Here is a 12,658-nt window from a genome sequence, read left to right as displayed (position 1 = left end):
AAATGATTGTGGGATTTTTGTTACTTACAAGTGAACGGAAAAGCATGGGATCATACAATTCTCATACAGAACCATGACTATTCTTTCCTAAAAATGCAGATTTTAAATGGACAGTGGGAGAGTTGTATGTATTCAACAGGGAACTTTCAGGTATTAACAGTCTCTTAAATTTTATTAATTGAAATAATTCTAAATACAAATTCTTGGGATTTATGGGTACACAATCATATCATCAACAAAAGTACACTTTTATTTTTTAAATGTTTTTATACCAGCTTTACTATAGTTTTGCATAATTGCATTTGCTAGGAACTTCAAGGTGATGTTAAAAAGAATGGTATTAATGAACATCTCTGTCTAGCTCTTAATTTTCATAATTTTAATGTTTTTCTGGTTAGAATGATAGTCTTTACTACCTCTCCTTTTATTTCTGTTTTGCCAGACTTTAATCCTAAATTGCTGTTGAATTTCTTCAGATGAGCTTTCAGCAACTCTTGCCATGATCCTATCATCTGTGAGTAAGATACCACGTTTTTTCCTTAAATTTATTGATGCAATTGTTTATCTTGATAAATTTTCTATTTTTGAATCACTTGAATTTTGTACTAAATCTTGCTCAGTCAAAGTATATTTTTCTTTTGCTATTTGGGCTGTGATCTTAAGTGAGACTGGTTTGCAGTCTTTTTTTATATATAAAAAATCAGTATTTGGTATTAAAGTTAGGCCATCTTCATAAAATAAATGGAGGAAGCATTTTTTGCTTTTGTACAGCCTAGAATGTTTTATATAGCAATGGAGAATTCAAACTGTGAACTCTATTAGTCTTGCTGAATTTTCAATGGTAGATTTTTAGTGATCTTTTCAAACTTTCTATGGTGATTGGTCTATTCTAGTTTTCCATTTCTTTTGCCTTGTTTTTGATAATTTATGTTTTGCTAAGTTATCATCAATTTCCTTTGGATTTTCAAATCTATTGCTCTGGTTTGCATGCAGTTTTCCTTTAACCTCTCCAGTGTCTATGTTTTTATCAAACATACGCTTAATCAAATTCACAAGAATTTTGTCTATTTTATTCACATTTTTAAACAATTAGTTTTATCCTTTTACTATTATAATATTTTTTGTTTTCCTTTGCATTGATTTTAGCATATTGTCCATTTTATTATTCTTTGCCTAATTTCTTAATAGAATATTTAGTTTCTTTATTTTCTTTCCAATTAAATCAAGAAGGCATTTAATGCTATCAATTTTCCTTTGAGAACATTCTGTATCCTCTCATTTTAATTTTGTTTTTAGATTACCTGCCATTTCTTTTTTATTTCCATTTAGATTCAAGAGTGATCAAGGAAGGGATTTTAGAATTTCAAGTAGTGAGGAATTTCTTGGTCAAATTATTTATAATTGTTTTGATTACAATCACAGAATGTGATTTCTAGAAATGTATAATCTATAGCTCTCCATCTCTCTCTCTCTCTGTCTCCGTGTCAGATTATTGGGCCTAATATTCTTCTGTTTTTACTTGTTTCTGGCTTCTGGACCTGTCCAATTCTAAAAAGAATATAAAGTCTATCACCATAATATTTAAAAAATCAAGCTCTACTTGTATTTCTTTTAGTTTATGCTTCAAATATTTAGTTATCATATTGTTTGGAACATCCAATTTTATCATCCAGATTTATTTTCCTTATGTCTCCTTCATAAATTATATTTTCCTCACTTTATCATGGCATGATGTCATTATTATCCATATTATCATGCTATCCATATTATCAGTAGATAATATCCTTTTTATTGCATCTAAGTTGAAATTTCATCTTGCTTTGTTTATATATGGATTTGCCTGACACTTTTACCCATCACTTTATTTTCAACTTTTTTTTATCACCTTGTTTTTTTTGTGTTTCTTACAGACGGTCTTTAGCAGGAGTTACTGTTTTTTTTTTTTTTTTTTAAGTAATCTCATAATCTCTACCTTATAATAGGAGAATTAAGTCATTGCCATTTAGTGAAATGATTCATGGGCTTAATTTTATTCCTTCTTGATTATTTTTGTTACTCCTTTGTTACTATTTATTTCATATTGCTTCTTCTCTTTATTTCTTTTCCTTATGTTAGCTGGTTTGTTTCAAGTTGCTATTAATTCCCTTTTTACCTCTTTCTTAATTATGTATCCCACCATTAATTTCCCATTCATGGGTACTGTATAGTTTCCTAGGGCTGCTGTAACAAATTATCACAAACTGGACAACTTAAAACAACAAATTTATTCTCTCACATTTCAGGAGGTCAGAAATCTGAAATCAAGGTGCTGGCACAGCCACCCTCCTTCCCAGGGCTCTGGGGAGAAGCTTTCCTTGCCCCTGTCAGCTTCGGTGGCCGTTGGCATTCCTTGGTTTGTGGCTACTTCTCTCCCTGCTGTCCTCGACTGCCTTCACCGCTGTCCCTTCTGCCTCTCTCATATAAGGATATAAGTGATTGCATTTAGGGTCCATCTGAAGATCCAGGATAATGCTTCCTTTCAAGATCCTTAATTTAATTATGCTTTCTGCCATATAGAGTAACATTCACATGTTCTGGGGATAAGGAAATGAATATCTCTTCAGGGGAGTATACTCCAGCCTGTCACAGTTACGTTATTCTTTAAGCCATCAATGCCATCAAATCCTTCTTGTGTTTTAGATCTCTGACTTCCTTTTTTCTTCCAACTAGTTGGAGAAATGTCTGCTTCTAAATGCCTCATATGATTAGGTCAGGCCCACGTGGAGAATCCCCTCATTGAAAGGTCAACTGATGTGGGACCTTAATCTGCAAGATTCCTTTACAGCTATAGCTAAATTAGTGTTTGATTGAATATCTGGGAAAAGGTGTACACTTGGATGGGCATCTTGGGGTTCTTGTTAGACCTCTGTTTACCACATTTCCCTTTTACTGCTCTCATTAGCAGATGCATGTTTCTCTATAATAATTTGAACCCAAGACACCAACTCCTTTTTTTTCCACCAAAATACTCTATTACCTTATACCTCTCCCAGCTCAATGACTGCTAACTGCTAAATTTTATCAGGTGTGTAGGATGTGTCCAGCACTGTCCTAAGCCCTTTGCATTTTTAGTTCATTTAATCTTCAAAACAAACTGTGACGTATACCCTATTATTATTCATCCCCCTTTGAAGATGCAGAAATTGAGATATGTTCTTTAAAGTTTTAAGAGACTTCACTTAGCATTTATGTTGTACATCCCCAAATCCAGCATTATTCATTAGATTTAATGATATACTCACACACACATCCACTTATACCTTTTGTCCCATACACACACAGAAATATTCTTTGTTCTTCATTGTTTCCTTTTCTTTTTCTCTCAGTCTCTGTTTTAATCAGAGCCAATTCTCAAATGTTTTTCTTCAGATGGGATACATGGCTGTTTTAGTTTGCTAATGCTGCAGAATGCAAAACACCAGAGATGGATAGGCTTTTATAAAACGGGGGTTTATTCCGCTACAAAGTTACAGTCTTAAGGCCACAAAACGTCCAAGGTAACACACCAGCAACCGGGCACCTTCACTGGAGGATGGCCAATGGCGTCCGGAAAACCTTTGTTAGCTAGGAAGGCAGCCGGCATCTGCTCCAAAGCTCCGGCCTCAAAACGGCTTTCTCCCAGGACGTTCCTCTCTAGCAAGCTTGCTCCTCTTCAAAACATCACTCCCAGCTGCACTCAGTGAGTTTCCTGTCTCTGAGTCAGCTCATTTATATAGCTCCACTGATCAAGGCCCACCCTGAATGGACGGGGCCACGCCTCCATGGGAACATTTCATCGAAATCATTACCCACAGCTGGGTGGGGCACATTCCAAGCAAAACTCTACCCCACAAAACTACAAAGACAATGGCATTTGGGGGACACAATACATTCAAACAGGCACAATTCTCAAATGTTTTTCTTCAGATGGGATACATGGCTGAGTTCTTACATATCTGAAATATCTTCCTTTTACCCTCAGCAATTAGTATCTTCATTGAAACTAGTATTCTTTAGTAGCAATCCTTTTCTCTCAGTGATTAGTTTGCAGAATATTTTTTAAAATTGACTGCTGGTGATATAAATGAGAAGTCTGATACCAGTCTGATCTTTTCCATTATAGGTAATTTTTTTTTTACCCTGGTAGCATATAAAATTTTGTCTTTAGCCTTCCAATTCAGGAATTTTACCAGCACATACCTAGTTGACTTGCTTTCTCACTAGCCCTGCCTAGAACTTGATGTGCTGTTTCAATTTGTAGTTCACATCTTTCTTCAATTCAGACCATTTTTCTTGTTTTATTACTGTCTTTTTCCAAATTTTTTCTTCTTCTGAATCTCTTAATGTTGCCTATTTGATATCCTTGATCTATCTTCATGTATTTTATTGTTTTCTTCATGGAAACGATATTGTTTTCACTTTTTCATATTTGGCATGTGTTTTAATTTATTTATAGCCTTTTATTTTTCAGGTCCCTAATGATAGTCTTCCCTTGCAATTGATCTACCAATTTTCTTTAGTGAGTAAATTATGTTTATTTTGCTCCAAAATGTGTTTTTTCTGCATTGTATCCCCTTAGATCCTGATTTTTTTTCTCTTCCTACTGTTTTGTGCCTCTCCAGATGCTCCATGTCACTGAGTATCTATCCTATTTTTCCTGACAAATCATTCTTTATCCTACAGTTGGTCTTCCTTAGCTGCATCATAATTTGTCTCTCTTGACTTTCTGGGATTCATGTCTGGTTTTTGAAAAGCTTATATGGCAACACTCCTGCAAGTGGTAGAAGGTGGGATCACTTCTCTCTCCCAGCTCTCAGTCTCCTCATACTCGCCCAGCTTCAAGGACAGGAGAGACTCCCATTCATTCAGCTCCCAAGAGCCCAGGCCTATGCATACGGGGACTGACTTTGACCTCTGTGGCACTGTACATGTCTTTGGACAAGTTTCTTCCAGGGAACCCTACTTTTCAATCCTTTCCCCAGGTCTCTCCAACTCATGTCTTTTCTTGCCCAAAGAAAAGAAAGCTCGCAACAGAATACTCTCAGAGACTGGGTTGCCTAAGTTCCAGCAATTTAATAGTGTTCAAAAATATTTTTAAAACTAACTAATTTTTGGAAGATGAAAGAAAAAGAAGAGGATAAAATCCTCAGGGGCTAGGATTAGAGCCACAGCCTTCAATGTGCCCTGCTTCTTCAGAATTCCAAGAACTTTGTATAATTGTGTATTACTAATTGTCTTTTTATTTTATTTCATTTTTATGATCAGTTTTACCAAATTGTAAACCTCTCAAGGGTAGCAACCATATCTGTTGTTTCCTTTAATTCCCACCATCAGACACAGTGCCTCCTACACAGCAGGTTAGATACGTATTATTTGCAATGGACTGGTGCCTGCTGCTGGCTATTGAAGGATGGAAAAGAATAGAAGCTCCTGGCAAATGCAAGAGATAATAAGAGCCTTAGGAAATCAAGAGAGGTTGAATCCTGGGAATGCTGAAAGTCTTCTGGATAGAGCTGGGCCATACTGTGAGTTTTGGGAGGAAGTCTAGGCTGTAGGAGAGGTTTTGCATGCAGAAGACATTTCAGGCACGGGTGTGGAATGAACAAATGGAGGAGGTGTGATTGCCTGTGTTGTGTCCAGGAAATGAAGGTAGCTATCTTTGAATGGAGCACAGAGAGGAGACTATATGAAGGACTATCAGGAAACAAAGATAAGGAAAACATTCTAATAGGTCTTAATAACAGAACATTAAGATATTTGTAATTCATATTGTAACTTTTAAAGTCATTTGAAGAAGGGGTATTTTGTACACAATTCTTTTTAAAAATTGTGCTAATAAGTTTTGAACAGGAGGAATAGAAAGGGCTAGGGGTAGGAGGCCACTGAGAATGTAACTGTTTCAACAACCCTGAATGAAGTGAGTAAGGAGCTGGATAAGCAGTAGTACAGTGAAAGAGAAGAAATTCACATGGGAGGCTCTACAAGTAAACAAAAAAAGAGACTTAACAGGTTGTCAGGAAGAGGGAGGAAAGAAAATTAGCATGAAGATTTGGAACAGAGGACAATTATTGTCCCATTCACAGAGCTATGAAAAGCCAGAAATAGAGGAGATTTGGTTGAATAAAATATAAATAAAATATATAGACTTAGAAGATTTTCACTTACTCCATATAAAAATATTTTGCAAATATATTTGATTTTGTGCCTATGAAAATTTTGAACTCTTTTCCAAATTCATTTAAAAATTTTCAGACTGTTTACCTTTATAAAGTTAAATACAGCTGTCTTTTCATTCTGTTATTTTTTAACAATTCTTTTATTTTTAGGTCTCACTGAGCAGTCAAAGCAAGACTCTCTGTTGCATGGGTATTCTTTATGAGATTGGCTTGTGTTTATAAAAACAACTTTTTATATTAACTCCTATATTAGGTGATTGATACAAACTCTTTGAGAGATCAATTAACAGTGACTTAAACATTTTTCTGCTACATAAAATCTAAGTTGATACATAATCACATGTGCACAAATTGCTTTTCCATCATCATCACGGATTCCATCCCTAGATCCAAGGTGATTGCTCCAGTTGTTGTTATCTCCAAGATTTGGCAAGGGGGAAAAGAGGAAGCAGAAGGCAAGAATCTTCCTCTGAAGAATGGGACCTAGAAGTTGCTCACATCCCATTCGCTACAGCTTTGTCATATGCAAAACACCTCATTGCGAAGGAGTCAGGGAGATGCTCTATCTAGGTGGATATCCTGGCCAAAATTTGGGATGGGAAGGATTTGTTTATAAAATGAAGAAGGGTAGTTCCTTGTGAGAAAACCCATCTGCCTATATCTCATGTAGTGCACTGTGTCCTATAGTTATCATTTGGGCTTTCCCTTTCATTTTTTTTCTTTTTTTCTTATGGTTTTTCCCCTATTTATAGATTTACTTATAAAGTTCTAGTTTGTTATTATGCATACCAAAAAAGTCAAGACATCTGAGGCCAATATCACTTTTATAATTCCTAAAATAGAAAGTATTCTGAAGCTGTGCCCCTTGTCCAAATAAAAAGGGTGTTTTGATTTATTCAGAATGATCATTTTCCAATTGAAAGCCTGGATACAGTATGTTAAGTGTAAGAGATTATTTTTGCTGGCCTGAAATACCCCTTACATCAAGTGTCATTTACATGAATTAATATGCAAGGAGGGCATGTCATTTTTTGGCTGATGTGAATGTGGGCATACAGTAATTTTAAGAGAGTTGTGAGGACAATAGAGATGAAGGAAAGTTGTCTGTCATCTCAGTCACCATTGCCCACACTTGGTCAATAGACTGATCTTGAGCCATGTGAAAAGTGTTACTCAAATGAAAAATGGGAAGAGCTGTTATGTGAATGAATATGTCTGATCTTGAGTAGAAGTAGTACTGCTTAGTGGCCCACATGGTCATCTGCAACCTGATTCTCAGAGAGGTCCATTCTTCACCCATTTCCTCACCTCTGGCACAGACAACAGGATATATCTGTCATTCTGAGGGCTAACAGAGGCAAGAAGGAGAGGTCACTGTGCTGGGAGATCATGGATGGCAGGGAAAGGGAAGAGAAGTGTATTAAAGTTGAGTAATGACAAACATAATTATTATATTCCTACATGAATCCTATAAATAACTGGGTGATGGTGAGGGTGAGAAATTTGGGAGAAGGTGTTATAATTATTGAATGAATAGGTGTAGGCTTGGAGCAGGGGTAGTTGTGGATTATTACCAATGTGACCTAATGTGTGTTCTAAGATAAATGTAGTTTAGAACAGTGCTACTCATATTTCCATGTACATATGAATTACCAGGACCTCGAATTAAAAGGCAGATTCTTATTTAGTCGTTGGGGCTGAGATTGTTCATTTCCAGTAAGCTCACAGGTGATTCAGATACAGCTGTTCCAGAGAGAATACTTCCAGCAGCAAGAATTTAGTAACATTGAATTATTCTAGCATTCATCCTTTCTGTATGACAACTCCTGTTTCTTCCCTTCCTGCAGTCAGAAAACCTGGATTTCAAAACTGGCTCTCCCACTAACAAGTGTCAATGAATAAGTTATTTAGCCTCCCTGAAGCTTAGTTTCATAACTCAAATGGGTTTATATAAGCATTGTAGTGTTTTTTATTTCTGTTTAGCAAACATGTCCTGCATGCATGGTAGGATTGACCCTCTCTCATTTTTTTGAAGTTAGGTGTGGCCATATATCTTTGACCAGTAAAATGTAGCTAAAGTTCTTATTTGTCAATTGCATGATCCTTTTCTTTCTCTCTGCCATGGTAACTGGCAATGTTCCAGTGTGTTTCATCTGGAGCACCACTTAGAGCAGAGTTCCCAGCAAACCTTTGGTGGACATGTAACATGAGAACAAACTTCTATTGTTTTCTGAGGCCAAAATTGTGGGGGTGTTTGTTAAATTGTCATAATCTAGTTTATCCTGACTGATAAAAGCATTAAGTGGAGAAAGTCATACACATTGGTTTTCACTAAGATATTCACAATAATTTTCCATTTCTTTTCTATTTTCTACTATCTACACCTAGCATTTTGTCATTTCTCTGTATCTATATTATAAGAGAAATAACATAATTTAAGAAAGAGTGAAAACTATATCCTTTTTTTCATTTTTGCTTTTCAAATCTTGTAAAATTATATTGATTCATAAATTCAAAACCTACAGATAAATGAAGCTTGGAATCTGTCTTTTTCCCTATTATGAGTAATTTCAGGTCAACTGGAATTGGAGCACATGCTGAATTCTAACCTGTTGGGGGATATTTAACATTATAAACATTGATTGGGAAACACAGCAACTGATAAAACAGACCCACAAAATGGACACTTAGTTGCAGTGATGGCTTTTTTTCATGTGTATTACATTTTTATTCTGAATTTTTTGCTTGCTAGAAGAATGGCATTTTTATTATTCCTTGTGTCAGTAATTTGAATTTGGCACAAATATAGCAAAGGCCCTTCTTTCTATTTTTGAACTATTAATTCTTTTAATATTTCATCTACCCTACGAATTAAAGTGTTAAACAGCTTTTCTTTGACCTTTTTGCTGGGTTATAATTTAAGTGTCTGTTGTTTCTTTTTTCCCCCCTCACCTTTCTTCCTTCTCTGTAATCCATGTGACAGAACAAGAATCACTAGCTAATCAAAATAGAGACAATTTGCAAGTAATGTTTAACCAGTCTTCCTTTGAACTTTCCTATGAATTATTCTCTATCACTATCTCTATTCTCCTGTTTTTTTTTTTCCATTTATATCCTAATTCTATCTTCTAAAGGCAATTTTTTCCTTCTCTCTCATCATACTTATGTTGTTTTAAAATGTCTCTCAGATTTGAAAAATTTTAATATGTAGGAATTTCTCTTTTAATGAATCCTTTAGCATATATGAAATCTCTGAAATTCAAGCAAATAACTGATTAACATTCATTCATTCAACAAATATTCATTGTAAATCCTCTACCTTGCTCTGGGTACATAGCATTAGAAAAAATACAAAAGTCTTACCCCTCACAGGCATATATTCTAGTAGGTAGAGGTAGATAATAAACAAAGAAGTATGCCAGAAAGTAATGTTGTAAGAGAAAATTGAATCAGGAAAGGGAGACACAAAATACAGGTTGAGGGAAAGCCACTGCCTTAATTAGAACGTACTGGGAAGGCATTGATAAAGTGATAGTTGAGCAGAAACCCGAAGGAGTTTGGGATAGAAGTAATGGGATATCTGGGAAAGAGCTTTTGGACAGAGGAAATGAAATAGCAAGTGTAAATGGCCCCATTGTTAACAGGGAGAGACCCAGCTGATGAAACATTTGCCATCATTCCATATGACTTCCAAGGTTACTCTGGGAATCAATAATGCATGACAGATGGAAGAGGAAAAAGAGTGGAGAACTGTATGGAAGGTTCTATGAATTGGGTTTGGCTATGGAGTTCCTCACTTTTTCCTCATTCCGTTAACCAGAATTTGGTCATATGACCACATCTAAATTCATGGGAGGCTGGGAAATATAATCTAACTCAGAGTTCAGGAGGGAAGGGACAGAAGTTTAGTAAATAGATGGAATTCTCTGGATTAGCATAAAATATACTATATTTAAATTTTGATATTATTTATAGTTTGCTCTCCATGAGCACCTAAATACTAGCCACTTCCAATCAGTGGAAATTCTTATAAAATAATATTTTTATGATTATCCATTTAAAAATCACACTATTGTAATAAATGAAGAATAATTCACTACAGTGAGCAGTGCATTGATGGGTCATGAATCCCCTGGATGACAAATGTCTAGTCACTGATAACTTGGCAGCCAAGACTCATGATGTTGGGGTTTTTTCCAATGACTCTGCTCTGATTGTACCTTAGTGGTTAAAGGAAGCTTTGTCCTTTAGCTCCAATGGTTGAAAAGCAAGGCATCCAAATTCTCTGTGTCTCCAATACCACTCTTTATTTGAAAGAGGTAATTTTTCAAAATAAATAAAGCTGCTTGTAGAAAGGGTAAATGGATGATGAATAAAGGAAAATGGCAAATGTTCACTGTCAGAATATGTGTGTATATGTGTGTGCCCAGAATATATAAATTATAACAAGTAATCTGTAATGGGTAATACAGTTACCTAAGGTGTGGTGTGTGTGTACATATCCCATATTTGATTCACATAATGGAAGAAAAAAGCAATGGGTCTTATTGAAGTTAGCCAGAGTTAATTTAACGTATTAAAATAGTTCTTTGTCAAATCATAATTGACTAATAATGAAAGAAAAAGATTGGGGCATGATCGAATCTTTTTTCAATTATTTTTTCTTTGGCAGTTAAAGTAGTATAAAAACCTTAGAATTTCATTAATAGTCAGCCTCAAGTCCAAAGAAACACACTTCTATTGTACTTTAATTCACTATCTCCTGAAATTCTGAGCAGAATTAAAAGGTCAAGGGAGGATGAAGAGGACAACTTCTGGGGCCAGACCGCCTGGATTTAAATTCTGGCACCACCACTTACTAGCCAGTTAACCTTGTATAAAACTCTTAACCTCTGTGTCAGCTTCCTCACTTCTTTAATAGGGACAAAATAATATCCATCTCATAGGTTTATTATGAAGATAAGTGAGTTAACATGAATCAGTTACTTAGAACAACATCTGGTCCATAGAAGCTCTATGTAAGTGATAGCTCTTTTGTTAATGTTTGGTTTCTCAAAACTCTTTAACCAACGTAAGCCCCTTGAAAGGAGGGATCATGCCATTTCATTATTTGTAGTGTTAGTCCTTACAACAACACCTTCTGAATGAAATGTTTCTGAATGAATAAATAAAATACTGAGCAAGCAATTAAAAATTCTAGCATTCATGTGAAATTCCATATACCCAATCCCATATTTAACTCAAATTATTTTGTCACTTTGTAAATGTATTGTTATTTTTCAATAATAAAGATAAATAACCTTGTTTGGAAAATTACAATAGATGTTCGTAATTTTAGATTTCAATTGTCTGTCCTTTGCATTGTCGGTAGGAGTATAATTAGAATAATCTTTATGGGGAAAAATGTTATTATCTTATAAAGTTGACCATTCACATACTGCTCCAGCATTTCCACTCCTAGTTAAATATCCAAGTTAGCCTCCTGTACCTATATGAGCAGAAGACATAAAAACATTCATAACAACACTGGTCATAGGAGCAAATACTGGAAATTATATAAACGTGCATTGGCAGGAGAATGGATACATAAATTGTGATATTCATGGAATACAATATAGTGTGGTATATAATAGCAGTACTGGTTTCCAATTTTGTTTATTCCTCCCTAAATCCACGTCCTTGGTTAATTACCTTCACATACTGACTCTCTGACTTTCTTTGGCCAATAGGACAAAAGCAAATGTGATGCAAGCTGAAACATTAAAAGAGCTTGTTGTTCATGGGACTCCTGCAATAGCCACTATGCATAAGCACAGGCTGGCCACTTGGAGACACAGGTCCCAGTTAACTCCATCACCCTGAGCTGACAGTCAGCACCTACTAACAGGTAACACCTACCATCAGGCATGTAAGAGATGCCATCCTTCAATGACCAAGACCCACCCCAAACTAGGAGCTGTTTGCAGTTGCATGCATGTGCACAGTGAAACCCGCAGAAGTATTGCCCATTTGAGTCCAGCCTAATTTGCTGACCTACTGAATTATAAGCTAAGTGATTGTCATTTTGTCGCTGAGTTCCGTGGTTTGTTATGATGCAAAAGCTAACTTGTGTGAGCAGTAGAAAGAGATGAACAACATTTACATGTAACAACATGGCTGAATTGTAGTAACATATTGTTAATTAAAAAAAAAGCAAGCTACAGAGACCTATTTGAAGTTAAAAAAGCTTAATTATAAAGATAAATAAGCAAATGTAAACTATATGTTGCTTAGGCATTTGTGTGTGTGTGTGTGTGTGTGTGTGTATCATTAACAAAAATTAGCCACAATTTCAGAACAAAAAGATAACTTAAAATTTAGGTATTTCCTTCTATATGTTTTACCCTACACGTATAGATATATGTAAAGACCAACATTGAATAATATGTGCCCATTTTTGCACCTTTACATGCCATTAAGTTCTC

Source organism: Choloepus didactylus, chromosome 8 (assembly GCF_015220235.1).
Source record: "Choloepus didactylus isolate mChoDid1 chromosome 8, mChoDid1.pri, whole genome shotgun sequence".
Classification (NCBI taxonomy): domain Eukaryota; kingdom Metazoa; phylum Chordata; class Mammalia; order Pilosa; family Megalonychidae; genus Choloepus; species Choloepus didactylus.
Note: the sequence above shows the minus strand (reverse complement) of the source record.